Raw genomic sequence first — 17,256 nt, forward strand, 5'->3', positions numbered from 1 at the left:
TATTTTTTTATATCAAAGTTATAGAATTGTTCTATAGTCTTTAAAACTAAATTGTAAATCTGTATCTACCTATAACGTTGGCGCTCATAGGTCTTGGTTTTAGGTTATAAATTATGATTAGAACATTTTTGTAACTATTGCTATTATGTAGTTGATCGCTTGGCGGGCCTAAAAAAATAAACATACATTAATTTAAAACCCAATTTTACTTTTTTTTGTGTACAATTCATATGAAAACAAAACCATACGATTTCGTATTTAGATATTCTAGGTTAGATTTGTGGTCGGAATGCATATATTTATAAATAATAAGACTCATCTTTTGCACAAATTCAAATTATTGTAAGGTTATTTTTCGTGTCAGATAAGAGAAAACAGTTAAATTTAATAAAATTTGTCGATATGATTTACAAGAATCTGTAGGTAGATTTTAAAATATTTAATTTTTAGTATATACCCGGAATTTGATTTGTCTCTAGTGTAACATCCTTTTACTTACATAAACATATATATAAGTGTATGAATATGTTTGTATGTACATATACGTATATATGTGTGTAAATACATATATTTACGTAGCATTTATTTATATAATATAATTACAAATTTATATAGTAAAATTACAAAGTTTCTAATCAAATGCTGGATTCTATGCAAATATGGCTTGGACATCACGGCGATACCATTACAAAATAATTTTTTCAAACAAAATTTTACAATGCATTATGACGAAATTTGTTGACTTTCTTAAATGTAATGTGTGCTTTTGTTTTCCACCACTAAATAAATGAATGCTTAATTTAATGATCGACAAAAATTTGACAATGACAGCCCTATTCCATAACGAGAGCTACGCGTTCGCAGTAAACCGCATCTTAATGTTTAGAAACATCTGTCATCGCATGCCGCTCCATAATGTACCCCACACGGTCGAGCACTCATCGACAGATGTCATTAACATGTCATTACTATTTATTTGGGGATGAAAAACTAACAGAGTCATTCGAAATGCTTACACCTACATATAAATGCACTTGTAACTGGAACAATAAATGAGCTTCTATATAGAAAATATACCGCCCTCCGATTCAACGTTGGCCATGTTATCAATAAGCTATATTTTGATTTTTTTATCGAACGTCCCCCCTCACTTGATGCATGAAATTACATAAAATCTTTGGCTGATATCTCCTGGACAAAAGGTAGATTCGTACCAAAACTTCAAGTGTCTAAGCCTTATTGGTTCAAATATATCGTCAAGAATCAGTGCATAGTTGTTGATATTTTGGCAACCAACAGTCCTAGTTTTTACGTTAATCTATTTATATCACATATAAATTTGTATTAAATCTACATCATCCTTTGGGAACTTTCTCGCTGAGATATAGATATAATTTTCAATAAATTATTCGATTAACGTATTGCATACGAGTATAATTGAAAGTACTAAAATCGTAGACAGTGATTTTAACAAACGAATAAGTTTTTTGAGAGCTCTCTTATTATGATTATGTATTTTTAAATTGTATTTTTACAAAATATTCTTTTCCTTTTAACACATTAACTAAGCAAATTGTCTATTGGCTTGCGAAATTTCTCAAATGAATTTAATAAACAATTGGGATTTTCCATAATGTATAACATTTAATAATTCTAATTAACTGATTCAGCATGGCATAAGACTTTGAAAATTCAATACACTTCTTAATTATAATTATTTGGAAGAATTTCTTAATTGCCCTTAATTTTTAATTTCATTTAAATCCCTCGTATCACAAATTACTATCATGGAATATGACAATGCTGTAATGACACGCATTCGTTGCTAGTTTCCGTAAACAGTCGACGCACTGCAGATGCACTAACGCGCAACGCATATTGCACAGTTCGTTTATTCAGCGTATTGCCTTTTTAGTTCCTTTTTTTGCGTGCATCGCCTTCCTCGTCGGGGTTTTATTCAAAAATGAATTTGCCACAAATTAAATTTGAGTTTTTGTCTTTGGTAATACAGTCGAAAATTGATTGTAGTAGTTTATGGATATTTTGATGCGTTTCCGATTACGCACACGAAATGGAAACTGACTGATCTTTGAATATGTATGTGCATGCATAACGACGTTCGACTGCATTAAGGTTCGTTCACACTGATAAATGAGAGGGCACTCGTTTTACAGTTTTTTTAGGTATTCTGTTTTATTTTACCGAAATACTTCTGCTGTTTTTTTTTACATTATATACACGAAATTGTCAAAACCGTGGAGTTTTTTAAATGAAAAAATATTATAAGGATAGAAAAAGTGATTAATTTTAAACTATACATATAAATGTTTTAATACTAATCAAACTTCTTAGTAATAAATTTAGATTGTACATTAGTTGTCTTATATTTTAAATACAATCATTAATTGATTTTCTAGTCGAATTAATAGTCCAAGGCAATTTGGACTTCTGGCGATAATTTCCAATAGATAATTTAGTGCAGCGTACATTTACCTATATGTGAAAAGGCAGGAAATTAAACATTGGAATTATAACTTTAATTGATTAATATGACATCGTTTAGGTATTTAAGTGTCAATGTTATAAAATATGTGCTCTTTATAAAATAAATAAATATTTTCTTGGCTGTGTTATATTTTTTCTAGTTTAAAAATGTATTGTTTTTAAATAAGGCCACCTGGGTTAGTTTAGTGATTTATATCTTCTAAAATTAAGCACTTGGTATCATTTTAAGACACCAGTGAAGTAACTGGTTTATAACATATCCAAAATTAAATGCAGAGATAATTTCGTATAACAAACAAACACATTTTGTATCCGTTAGTTTATATGTGAGACGTTTCTTTTACATTGAACATCAAAAATGGTTGGGATTAAAAGAAACAAGATACCTATGACATTGAAGACAGCGAGGCTTCGTGGTCGGATTACCAATGTATATACTCGAGGGAATGTCCACAATTTTGTAAAAAAAAGTTAAACTTATACAGTTTAAATTATGTAGACACGATCTTATTTTAAACAAAAGACTGTGGTTTCAACGTATTAGCCAACCAGCGTAAACATTTTATTGCCTGCCGAAGATCGATTAGCAGGCTCCATTAAATAATCTCGATAATCTGACGATTAAATTCTATGCAGCTGTTTGTGTTCAAACACATGTTTAGGGATATTCGTTCGTACCTTACGAATATTCCCTTGATTTATTGCGTTTTAATTTTCAAACATTAATTTAAAAGTAAAAATACCAAAAATATTGCGTATTAATAATTTTTAATTACAGTTATTAAAGCAAAAAAAACGAAGGATGCTATGAGAACATTAGAGATCGTTTTTCGCGAACATAAAAAAAATGTTTATATTAAAAGCATATCAAACGTGTCAAAACGAATTCACGATGAATAAATTTCAATGTATTTCCTTACATACGTGCCTTATCATTAACTTTCAAACGATCGTATGTGTCCGTCTTTACGGCTATAACCAGAAGTTGTTACCATACTATTATCGCAAAATTATATCTATTAAAATGTTCCGGAGGCCATAATGGATGCCAAATTAACTAGAATTCCTGAAATAGCTTTGTGTAATCTAAATCTGATTTCTCCCTTTTTCCTCGTTTCTTCTTTTCTCCCGCACTCCGGTTGTGCTGGTAATAAATTTCTAAACTACAAAAGTGATGCGCACTTGCAGTGTTGGTATTGAAATGAACACAGATAAAACAAAAGTGATGACTTATAGCACTTGTGTCCGGAGGGTTAAATATAATGGGTACAAAAGTATTTGTACCAAGACTAAGAAGAGAAATAAGGAAAGGAAAACTAATGTATGAGATCAGTAATAGAATAAAACTAGGTTGAACATCGTTTTCAAAACTCGTCTTAGGTTTCCATGTGATTCTGATAGCACACTGGAAAACATATATATTTCACCAATGCGTTCTTTTCGTCCTAGTATATGAAACAGAAACATGGGTTACCACCAAAAAAGTCTTAAATAGATTGATGGTGGCTCAAAGGGCATTAAAGAGGAAGCTTGTGAGTGTCTAAGGGAAAGACTAACTAGAAAGTGTCTAAAGTTACAAATTCATATCACAGCCTTAGAGTGGTAACACATAAATCAGAAAGGGTCGGTGTGGATACATCCACAAAACGAGATTCTAGCTTAAATAAAAGTTTGTTGTAGGAATCTTTGCCTTATTTTTGCTTTCCCCTGGCCTTTTCTGGTTCTATAACTCCAAATGCGATGGAGGGTTGAAATCATTAAGGTCCAAAATAGTGAAAAGTGGAGAGATATGAACGGGGCCTATATTATTTTTTAGTGTAAAAAGATTGAAGAAAACTTTGGTAATAATTTTTATGACTAAAAGCATTTAAATGAGAATTGTTTTCCCAAAATATTTCAAGTATTTATGTAAACAGTCGGTTATTTTAGATGACGTACGCAGAAGCTAAAGATGTCTCTGTATGTAATTTAAATTCCGAACGTGATTTTACAGCCAGTAGACTAATTAAAATCAACGTGAACCTACACGATACAGTTCAATTTCATTCATGCAGACAACCACGCACGAACGAGACTAGTGTTTCAACTTGAAATTATCAAGAGGCCTTTCATTATTTAAAATGTCTCACAGCACCAACCTCAATATGCTCATAATAATGCATGTAAACATAGTATAAATTTGACCATTAACCTTATAACCTAAAAAGAAATGTTCCCATGAAATCTCTTCTTAAATAACTAAAACATTGTTGTTTACGGTACTGTATATATGGAAAGAAGAATAAAGAATAGGATTTCTTTCCTTAATAGCTATATTTTGAGAGGTAATTGTCGGCTTTTATTATATTTGAAGTAAATATTTTTTATTATTTCATAAGAAATTTGCTTAAACTAGAAATATGTTTATCAAGTCCCCCCACTCATCCATCCCAACAATCAACAATTTCTTGTAAATAAATATATAAATAACAAGCTTTGTTTAATAATAATTACAAGTTGTTGTATGAAGTTAAAAGCAAAAGATTAAATAACTAATCATTGATGTTATATACTTTTCGTTCCTAGACGAAAAGCCCTTTGATATTACCATAAATCATTATCCTTTTTGTCCGTCCTCAAATTTGAGAGTGGGACGTCTGTCCATAATGAATCACGTACTGTCCTCGCCCACGGGTGTATTTACCTCTCGAAGTGCTTTCAGATCATTTGTCCGAGGTTAATTCACTGAGATATCGACTTTATTACTATCACAACAAGGTCGTATCACTCTCCCGTCAACTTTACCCGAGGTCATTCACTATGGTTAGCTTCTGATATAATATATATTTATAACCAACCCCTACCTGTGCAGTTAAAGAAAGATATGTACAAGTATCAATAAGTAAACGCAAATATTAATTCAAAGATATTTAGATGGAAACATTTGTCGCATTAACTCAAGCTAGAGAATCAGTGTACAATATAATCCTTTTAACTTTCACAATAACCATCAATGCTCATTGTTGCGGACACAATATCAAACGTCACGAGCGGCGTGAGATGTACCCGACAATAATCTAAATCATGACACAGCAATTACTAAAAAGTTAAAGAAATCTCAACGTGGAATTTAAAAGTATCAATGTGCTTCGAGTTTGCTAAAAACCAGTCCCTTTTAAGAATAAAGGAAACTTTTAAGGTAGTGTTAATGATAATATTATTTGCGTTTACTTGTCCAATATAGAACTATTAGCCTCGAGCGATTTGTTTAATGTTTCGATTTACTAAATTATTTTAAATGTAATAATGAAATTAATATGCAAATACTTTTTTTTTATTTTGAGCTTGCCAGTAATTATTCGTTATGTTAAAATATTACACAGCTGCGCTAATATAATATAACTTTTCACAACTTTCCTTCGCTTAGTAATTAGGTCACATTTGCTTAACCAACGACATTTCATTTTAATTAGTTTCCCTAGAGACTTCTTTAAGTAGTTTATTTCACTTTTGCAAAAAATATTACTAGCAAAAAAATGAATATAGAACGGTTGTGAACGAAAGCGGTAGAATTATTGCGTAAACTTTGTTTTTACTGTTGATCGATATTTGTTGCAAGGAACAGATGTTAGTTCAATTCGCTTTACTGATATCGATGGGAATGTAATGACCGTATGGTCAGGGAAACAGTTACCTATACGCTTCAAATACCGCTACCATGCTGTAAGCACAGTAATCTATTTGACATATTTCTTCGCATTCCTTTATGATACATAAGAGCTCTATTACCCAAGATCTATTACATATTCGCCATAGTAAATTGCATATGTGTGCTTCTAATTTTATTTTTATGCAAGTCTAGAGGAAGTTCACAGCGAATAATGTATGAATTAGAACAGTTCACCACAAATTAGTTAGAATTTCCTATCGGTTTGACCACTATATCAATGTGAATAAAGGTCGCATATTCCTTAATGAATACACCTTTTACCACTGTGCAGATGTTTTTAAAATACTTTAACCATATTCAAGGGAAAATTAGTTAGTGAAATTACTGTGGTAAAGTAGAATATCTAAAAACTGGTTCTTCCAGAGAGATTCAAATGTTGAGCCGTCTTGAAACCGAGACAAATCAAAAGTCCAAAATCTATACAATACGTAGCCAAATAAGACCACGCCGTACTCGTTGATTGTAGGTCTTCTCTATTCGTTACTGGGTTTCCTTATGCCACTCCTCTCCACACTAATTCTTCCACAACACAAGAGATCGGCGGCCTCCCGATCTGGCACTCTCGGAGGAGCCCTGTAACAACGTCACTAAAAACGAGATTTAGGCTCCGCGCCTTTTGCAATGGTCCCCTCAATTCGTGAAATTTGTAAATGCTAATGCGTCATAAACAATAAATGTTCTAAATTCAATTTGTATATAAACGAATGCTTTGGGAGTTTCTAATCAAAATATGTGAATGCAAAATATTCTAAGACTTCTTCAATTTCACGCAACTGAATGGTTATCACTTGTGATATTGCGTAAAGCGACAGCACAAAATAGAATAAAGAAAGAAAATGCTTCACAGCCACATTATAGGGAAAGTCGAATAGTGTCGTCGCATGCCGACCGTTTGTAATTTTGCAGCCTTTGAATGAATCTACGAGTAATCAATAATAAAGTGTGTTCATAATAGAGTATTTATATGTAATTGTCTTGTGTAAAAAGTGATATTAATTGGCCTAATTTACATTGTAATATCGCATGTTTCTCTGACCATTTTAAAGATCAGTTTCGTTTAACATGTTTTAATTTAATAACATTGCATAGCTAGTACAATTCCTTAGCCGATTTTTTTTTAGGTTTTGGTATATGCCGACACAGATATTACTTAAGATTGATTCACGTAGTCATGTGTACATTGTGATAAACATTTATTAAAATTGTATATATTTTCACAATATAATAATAATTTTGCAGTTAAACTGTATTAATTTTTCTTTTTTAAATCTACATTATGTGTAGATCGTTTCACGTATAAGTTCTTTTGGATGTATGGATAAGTAACCAGTCGAGTTTTTTTTCATCAAGTATACACGTAATCTCTAAGTAATAAATCAACATGATTTAAGATGTTAATCCAATTATCCGCGTATCTTGTTCGTGTTGGCGAGACATCACGCAATATGAGTTTAAACTTTTACTCTTGTCGTGTTCCAATAATCTTTCATGATTATTTTTTTTAACTACAGAACAAATACTACGTAGAGTGAATTAGTAAAACAACAAAAAGCAGATCTGATGGCGTCGATCGGTTAGTAATTGAGTCATTCATTAATTCCAATTATTAATTTCAGTCACTGGCAGATGGTTCCATTACAAAGACGTTCTAATTTAAATATGACGTTAGTGTAGAATTATGATAAAATTGCAATTTTGAACATTGAAAGTGACTTCCGGCCTTGTTTTTAGTTGTTCGTAGAACATTTGTCTGGGGTTACAAATCTATTATTTTTTATAGTAATTGTACAGGTAAAATCTGATGTATTAGTTCGGAATAATATTTTATAATTGAAATAGTTATTGTTCGTTAACTAGTAATTTTTCACACATGCCACATAAGTAATCACCACCTATTGTATACTGATCAGATATTGAAAAATTACTAAATTTCGATCTAGCGAAATGAGTACGCAAAAATACCCCCAAAATGCGTTCGATCATTTATCGCAAACAATGTCGTGTGCCATGCGCCATTGTGTTTACCATCTGTCAATGTGGGTCCCAATCATTGCACTCGATAATCGTACTTTAGTTCCACGGAGTAGATCAATTGTCCAAATTTCATCTATAGTTGCTAGAAATACAAGGCAATAAATATTACGCGCACACGTCCGCGATCAAATATAGCTATTATTGAATTCCATACAGTTTTTTTCTCATTTCTGCACGATGTAACCCGCAATCGAATGACTTTATTTATTGGTCTAGCAGTAAAATCGGCATAAGGGGTAGGATTTACGACGGAGTTTATTTTGTTATGTGAAGGGATCTGTTCAGTTCACTCAAAATGCCCTTTGTTTGTCACTCGTTAAACATAGGGTTGTCGAATAAGAACTTGAATTGCACTTTATATGGTCATTCCAAGATCAATAATTAGTATTATGATTGCTGGAGATTTTCGTTTTTTCGTACTTTGATTTTAAGGTAATTATTCTGTAAATATTTTTCCTCTCTTTGAATTATATACAATTGAATTGTGATGTTGTATCATATTAAATGCATATGATTTATTATAATATTTAATTTTCAATTGACATCTTTAAATATTATTCACCACATTCACAATTCTACTTCAAAATGTCAATTTAATAAACATAAACAAGAAATATCCATACCATCCATTCTTTGTCAGGATCTTACGCGAAGTTCAAAGTGATTTGTTCATCATAAAGAAGTGATCTCAGTGGGATCATAAGTAAAACCATCCAAACCGTCAATGTTTTGTCTCGATTATTAAACTCACTTTGTAAAGGTACAGGTACACATCGTGTAGTTCAGATACTCCCCTTTGGTTTTACGTCCACTAAAGTATGCTATTTGGCAAGCTGAACTTTGGACATAGACAGCAATCAAAGACCATGTCTAATCTTCATGCTAATATCTGATGATAAGATTAATAAATTAATATTGATATAGACTTTTGTGCACATCAATCTATAGGCTCATTTTTTATTAAAGTCCAGACTAAAGCATGACTTACAATTACTTGCTTTTGTTAAGTAATAAATACATTTTTTATAGGCTACAGTAGAGATGTTTTTATTGATACCGCCGATGACTGACGTGAGTTAAAATTAATAGCAATGAGAAGCGAAAAATAAAAGCGCTGCTATAAAACAAAACCGCAAATACATTCGCGATAAAGTCTTGTAGATTTTTAAGATCTTTATCGATATAAATTAGTACTTGATGCGGAGTAGACGATATCTTAAGCTCTAAAAAAACTATACTGTGACATTGATGCAGCCTGTGCTTTTCTCGTGAGATGAGACTTTGAGATAATTTTTTTATTAGCCCGTACTTAATAATTTTTATGTAAAATTACGTAGAGCTTCTTACTTTGTACTCTTGGCTGACAATATTTTGTATGTCCTCTTGTTTATAATGTTTTCGTAGTAACAAAATTTTTGTCAGCAAATGAGACGAAATAAAACTTTCGCCTCTCATCTTGCGTACACAATTCATGACCTAATATACATACTAAGATTTAATAATAATAAAAAAATAGTTTAGTACGGGCTTCTAAAAATTGGCGACCGGACGTGAGATTTATTTTATTAAAAAGTTTATAGTTTATTAAAAAAATGTAATGACACCCACAAAAGGCCTCAAAAACAAAGCTTCAGATGGCATGTACCTGTTAGAACTAGGTCGGCATATTTAGAGGCTTACAACCGACCTTTCTCCTTCGAAAAATTCCTTTTTTTACGAGAGTCGAAATAGTAGTAAAAAGGTGAAGCAGTTTTGATAAATTACATGTAGTAATTTATAAATACACAAGCTCATATCGCCGAAGGGAAAACGATTACTTACAATCCATTAAATATACATCGAGGATTATACCTTTTCATGTAGTTATTTAGAAACTGTATTGATTCGTATAACTTTATTGTGTTGTGAATTATGAATATTTTAAAGCTTATCCGGTATTTTACTATGAATGCGGGCATTGTTCGCGCTAGTGGGGGTAAAGCTGTTCCCCAACGTTTCATTTGGACTCAATGGCTGTCCCTGTGACCTCTTGTCTCTCGGATGCATCTGGCTGTTGGATTCGACGTAAATTGACCATTATATAAATATACGAAGCTCACTAAGATGAACCTAATCTTGCGTTAAAGTGCTTGAATAGGTCATAAATTTACCTTTAGATTGCTGCTATTTCGTTACTTTGCTTATAGAAGTAGACATTGATTCGTTCAATTGTCCGTAACCAAGTAATATCATTAGAGAACAATTTGTATTAATTTTATAGTGGCTGTGAAAGCGATTTGAAAAATTGAGAATTCGTATTGAAATTTCGGTAAGTAAAGCGATTGATAAAATCGTATGTTTGGACAGATCAACTGATTACTAAACGGTACATTGAACAGTTAACAATCTGTTTGTCGAGAAACGATTTAAAAAGAAACATCACCCTGGTTGGATGTAGTTTAATCGAAAATAATCACATTTAATTTTTTGTAAGGTTATTATCACAAACCTTAAATGTGTTCGGTATTGCGGTAAATCCGGAATACATCGTTTTGCATTTCGATGAGGTATATTAATGTTTTGTCGATAAACTAAAAGCGAATGGAGTTATTGACGTGGAACGTAAACAGTTTCTGCATTAATAATAGGTTATTAAAAATGATTACCTATAAATCATTTCACTTCATTTGTATACCACAGTATAAAAAAATCATAAAGGAAATCAGTGTTATTTTTCAAACAGAAAATTGATAAAAATGCTTAACAAACTAATAATTGTTATAACCTCAATGATAAACTTTATGGGTGTGGTGTATGTAATAAATACAATTGTTTTTGTGTTTAATTTTAGTATGACAATTATGTCAGTTTTTTTTTAATTAATATATGTAGTGTCATGGAGCAAAAAGTTTAGATGGTTGTTTTTAAAAATAATTCTTAAATTGTTTTAAAAGTCGTACAGAAATTACGAAACATTCAGCATAATTAAATAAATGAGTTCAATAGTTGACTACTTTAATTACCTAACTGTACATTTTGCATGAATACACTAATTATACCAATTAGTGGTGACAGTGCGATAAAATATTCTCGTTTCAATCTTGATTCCGATCGACTTTATACCTTTAAAATAATGGAGAAGTGCAATTGAAAATGAGGACTTATATGAGGTTATAATATGTTAAAACCGTTATTAAAAGTAAAGTTTACAAAAAGGTTATTTCAACATCGTATGTAAGAAAAAATAACCTATATGGTTACAGTATTCGTTTTTGTGAAATAATAATTTTTTTTTTTTTAATTCTATGAATCTAAAATTTATTGGTCCTAATGGAACAAATCCTTGCAAAACTGGACTTTCAAAATAAAACAAAAAGAAATATATATTCTTAATAATTGTGTTGAACAAACAAAAGCTTATAAGAGACGTTTAAAGCAAACAAAAGTTGTGCGAGAATAGAACACGTTAAACTGTTAAAATTTTATTTTACAGTAATAAGTCAAAATTAATCCTGCAAACTTATCTGAATTTGAATAAAATTATCTATCGATAATTTCTCTCACAGTGTTATCCGTATACTCTTACACATACACTTATTTTCATTTCACATAGCAGCCCTATGTTTCCTGTTACCACGCATGCCTGCGTTTGCTATGCGTGAACATATCCGTTCATTTGAGTTTAACGATGAGTGGATGCATCCTCATGTTTTTTATTTTGCAACCTATCCTGTGCATGACGCATTTATATATCATAATTACTATGACCTGAAAATTAAATCTCGTATTAGAATTTAAAAAAAATTAAATCCTTCGGTGCAATGTATTTTAACACGTAAGATGACGCATTATTATTTCACGAAGTATTCTACTTACCATTATCACCATTATATAACAAGGTATAGGTCGCCCCCTAAGATCGCCGAATCTAATTCTCGTAACTTTGATTATGTCGTCAATCCACCTGGTGAAGTGCGTACCCACGCCGCGCCTTCCGGCTCGTGGTCGCCACTCGACAAACCATCGGCCCCAATAGCCGCCAGTTGCACGAACGATACGCCCTCTGGTACTCTGTGTAAAAATCTTCTGTAAAAGATAAACCTAGCAACTAATAGCAAGACAACTTTTTTTTTTCTCAAATAAATCATGATAGAGTAGGGCTTGATTGTAATTACAACTAATGAAAAGTGGCGATGCAACTGTCGCTGGTAAATTGCGTTATCCCTAATTTGTTTTTGCCACCGAGTAATAGGAACTTATTACTGTAGTGAATGTCAAGAAGTGTAAAAAAATCAGAGTTTTCAAAAGAATTAATCTAAATTATAGATTGATTAAAATTAGGTACGTCATTTATTTATTTTGATTTATCATCGTCTTCTACGTGCTCGAAATATTTTCGTTGCCAAAATTTCCAATTTTTATCCCTTCATTGTTCGAAAAACACATGGCGTTACTGATTAAACAGGAATTAAATCGAGAACACCTAAATACCAATTAACAGGTTAATTGTACATTAGTCTTAATGCAAACTGTTATTTTTGTTCTCTACATGGTACGTATACTTATCTCATTATCACTTAATGAGAAGTATGTGTTGCAGTATTATCTCTGACCGGCGAATACAGCGTGGCATCGTAATTTTTTTATTCTCTTCTCTTAAAGACGTACGTTTTTTTTTTTGGACGGAATGGTACCCAGTTTAATTATTTTAGTTATTTATTAATCGTAATATCGCTTAACACAATGATTTTCACTGAGATCTAGGTTAAGCGTATTTAGAGCTTGTAAAGCTGTGAATGTCAACTGACAAATGACGTTTGTTTAAAACAAAAACAAATAAAAGATTCTATTACGAAAGCAATGAAAACACAAGATGTCTGGTATTTATGTAAATAAACAATTTAAAATTTTATTATGAATGTTATGTTTATGCTTTCTTTCGAGGCGAGCGCAACCTAATTGATTGTTTTTAAGTAGGTGTTGATTGTGTAACGTTGTTTATCTTATCGTAACGGAAAGGTCAGCGCGAATCACAGCCCGAGTCGAGCTTCCGAACAGTGTATCCAACTATCGTAGTTGTGTTCAGAAATAAAACTATGACCACTTTCATTATAACTCACTGTGTTACGGTCGCTATTGACAGTAAATTTATAGTTATTGCCGATAAATAAGGTCGTAACGTATTGCCTGTTGATTTTTATAAATAGCCTATGAATTGTTTCTCTTTTAAAATTAAATATCTTTATAATACAGCGAAATTCTAAGATTTTTTTGACTTGGACAAATGTTGTTTGCCCGTAAGCATTTATTGCTTGACCGCATTTAAGGTAAACCCCTTCGGCTAAGCCCCTTCGGCGGTTCTATTACCTTCAGCGGTGCTCTTTGGTGCCTTTTTACATTAAAAGAGCCTTCAGGTACATTGGTTCGGATTGCTATTATATGCTACTTATTTCACTGAGATAATAAGGCTCCTAGATCATTTTAGCCTACATTACATGACTGGTCGCAATGGTGTGAAGAGCACGGCTTAGTGCCACACACGATGAACGTATCCAGTCGAAGGTGCCCTGGAAGACCAAGCTTTAGTTCGATCGATTGTTAATATCGCATTATTTTTATAGATTACAACCAAAACAGCTGTGCACCGTAGATATGCTCGTCAGTGGGCCGTAAATGCTCATTTTCTTTTTTCCACGGCTACTACCTCGAAGCGCTATTTCAAGGCACAGTACTTCGATTACGGCAGTTCTGTTATAAAAATATCTATTTCCAGTTATATAGTGACTCCAAATAATTCAATAAACGCTGTAAAACTTATAATTTTTTGTTGTTAAAGTGTTATGTTGCGCAGGATTTTATGGCCTATTGTGTGATATAATCAAGATTCTCTATTCAAATGTTAAACCATCCAAGCAAATAATAGAGCTTGAACTTGCGACCTGACATACTTATACAATGACTCCAAATTTGAATTTGTGTATAACAGCGTTTACAAAAATTGACATTCTATCAGTTCAAATTATTTTGTGTATTTGTGTATAATGTATAAAATATTGATTTTTTTATAATTTTGTATATCACGAAATAAGAGGTGTTTCATTGTAATGATACAACGTACATATGTAATTAAATATGTTTTTTTTTTGCTTCTTTTTTTTTCTAATGTTTTTCTTTCACTTGCAAAATTTAGCTATGATTGGTATATAAAAAAATTACTTAACAACTTAACTACAGAAATATTTTCTATAGAAGGACGGAATTACAATTTCACATAAACTATTTGTTAATGAACATTCGCGGAATTGCTTTCAACACTAAACTTACACGGTACTGTTTAGATAAGTACATATTTTTATTAATATTATCGATGAAAATGGTATATAGTATGTCTGTACTAATAATATACATAAGTGAGAGAATCGCTCGCATGGAGTTGTATCCGTCAAGCCATCGATCCGCCTTACCTGACCAAACGACCCGGGAAGCGAAGTCCGTTCTGCCCACCGACATATTATATCGGAATTAACGCGTGGGTCGCAACGTTAGCTATACTTACTTGATATAAATATCCATAATAATATTTAAAACAATTACACTTGACCTTTATACAGAGTGATAGGTAGTAATATGAGTAATAAATAGGTCGTTCTAAAATATGTTATTTATTTTTGTTATTAAAAAGCGACAGGCAGAACAGATTGTAAACAATAAAGCCGTGAAGCAATTTTCGTCTGGTGTGGCGCGGGCGTGACACTTCGCTCGTGCAACTGTTGTCCATCGGGGCCAAAAGGTTGCAGACCAAGAGCTGGTACACGCGGCATGATTAGGCCTCCTATGTATTGTTTATGATATTAATGCTGTTAGACCTAAGGCTTTTACAGCTTCATCGGTACTTAGTTCACGGAGCAGAAGGGTCTGTGAACTAGATTTAAAAACTAGAAACTTAAAGCTGGTGGGACGCCTACCAATAGCACAGGGACGCTCGCACGTTGTTAAGGGTCTGCGCGGTAGAGCTTGTTGAGTGTGTTGCTGGAGTTGCTTGCGGGTTGGGACGGCAACGTGAACCACAGACGAGCCGAAGAGGGTTCCGGATCCAACCACAGTCCGCGCACGCTGTTCGCGGTTAGGGAGCGAGCGGCCGCTCACTATAAACAGTTGTTGTGGCGTGGTGGGTAATGTTTTGTTCTGTTGCGTAGAACGCGACAACCTGTGTAAAGTGTTGCAGGCAGTGCGGTGTCGGGAGTGTTCTGTGGGAACCCTCTGATAGGCGTGAGGAGAACGTCTGTAGGACGTCTCTTGGTCTTTACTGAGGTGCGGGGAAAGTAGCGTGAGGCGCTGGCTATTAGGGGATTGGGATGTGCGGAGGCCGACTCTAAGTAAGTTTTTGAGCAAACCAGAAAAAACTCTTGGACCGTGGGGAGTTTGAGGTCTCTATGGAGGTCTAGATTGCGCTGGAACCAATCCGCCCTCGTAGGCCTCTTACAATATGGATTGACGTAATTAACGTTGCTGGTGCTGGATACGCGCAGTGTGAAATCGGTCACCGTGGCGATCTTTGGAGAAGACCTATGTTTTGCAGTAGGCGTCAATCGGCTGAAAAGATGAAGAAGACCCAACAGACGTTATGCTGTTTTAGCTAAGAAATATTTGTTTTTCCAATTAAAAGTTATTTCATAAAGAAGAATTCTTTGTTATGCTTTTTAATACACATCATTGTTAGTTCTATTTTCTGTAGCAATTTTTGATACTTTTTTGACAGGGGAACTGGCTTACTATTCGAATTTCAAAAAACCTTTTTTTACCGTATTATCATTAGTTTTTTCTGAAAGTATTGTTTTTTGCATAAGGTATAACATAAAAAATAATTGACAGCAAATGAGCTTCACATTAGGACTTGCACACTTTCACTTTTTACACCTGTTTCCAATCACTCATTATACATCTCTCCAAACAGCCATGAAAACTTTCATTCTTTTATAGAATGATTCTAATTATTCTCTACGATATATCTGTGAAATAATTCATAGCCTAATAAAAAAAATTACCTCATAAATAAGTTATTATATTTATTAGCGAAATTTAATAATTGCATTTTTTGCATGAAGCTATAAATAAACTGAAAATTATAAAGATATTCAATGTATTAAAATAACTCAGTTTACGTATTGTATAAATACTGTTAGAATAATTTATCGGGAAAGTTTATTTTAAAATAAATTCTTAACCAAACAGTAAGAAAGTTTTAGGTCTAGGGTCTATTGTCTTGGCGAAAGATTGGCATGTCGTGTATATCTACCCGCAGATCCTTAAGGAACACAATGCAACTTTGTTTTGAAATACGATTTTGAATAGATTACGTATATACCCGCGTAACTGATATTATCTTCACCATTGACAATAACTCATCTTTAAACAGTGTTGTGTAATTGATTATTATAAAATAAGTTTGACGCGTATCGTTCACCATTTGTGACAATTCTTTTGAATTAATAAAGAATATCATGTTTGCGTATTCCAAAAGCATCTTCTTATACTATTATCCTCTCCAGAACCTTAAATATCTGTGACTATCTGTTCTGCGAACTTTGTGGCTTGCCCTCTGTTATTTTAATATGCCAATCCGATCGGTTACTTCCTTTCGTCTACAAGTTTCCTTATTCCTGATTCGAAAAACAATTATATTGTTCGGTACATAAGTATAGGTTATTACTTTTTTTGTAAAATTTACATAGATAATCTATTAGAATTACAAATAAATAAAAAATGCTTTCTGCGATGATAACTATTCTTATACATTACAGCTTGGAACATTAACCTGCCTCTGTAATTAGTAGAAGCTATAAGCCCTGTTTTGGTAGGCCACTTACATAAATGACTTACGTAATATAAATAACATTGTTATTTTTCGATGGCCCGTTGCAACGATTAGATTCAAACCGTTAAAGATTTAGACATCACCATAATTTCAGTCATAGAACTTCCACTGCTGGACATAGGCCACGCTCATAGATGTGTCTTCCAACGACCTA

At 32.7% G+C, this 17,256-nt stretch overlaps 1 protein-coding gene across 3 annotated transcripts in view; it reads left to right on the top strand.

Annotated features, from left to right (window-relative positions):
* Nucleotides 1–17,256, top strand: part of RapGAP1 (Rap GTPase activating protein 1) — a 162,668-nt gene that overhangs the window by 944 nt on the left and 144,468 nt on the right. The window lies entirely within an intron of this gene.

This window comes from Battus philenor, unplaced genomic scaffold (genome assembly GCF_028537555.1).
Source record: "Battus philenor isolate CCGP_79_NKW_IND1 unplaced genomic scaffold, ilBatPhil1.0.hap1 SCAF_15, whole genome shotgun sequence".
Lineage (NCBI taxonomy): Eukaryota > Metazoa > Arthropoda > Insecta > Lepidoptera > Papilionidae > Battus > Battus philenor.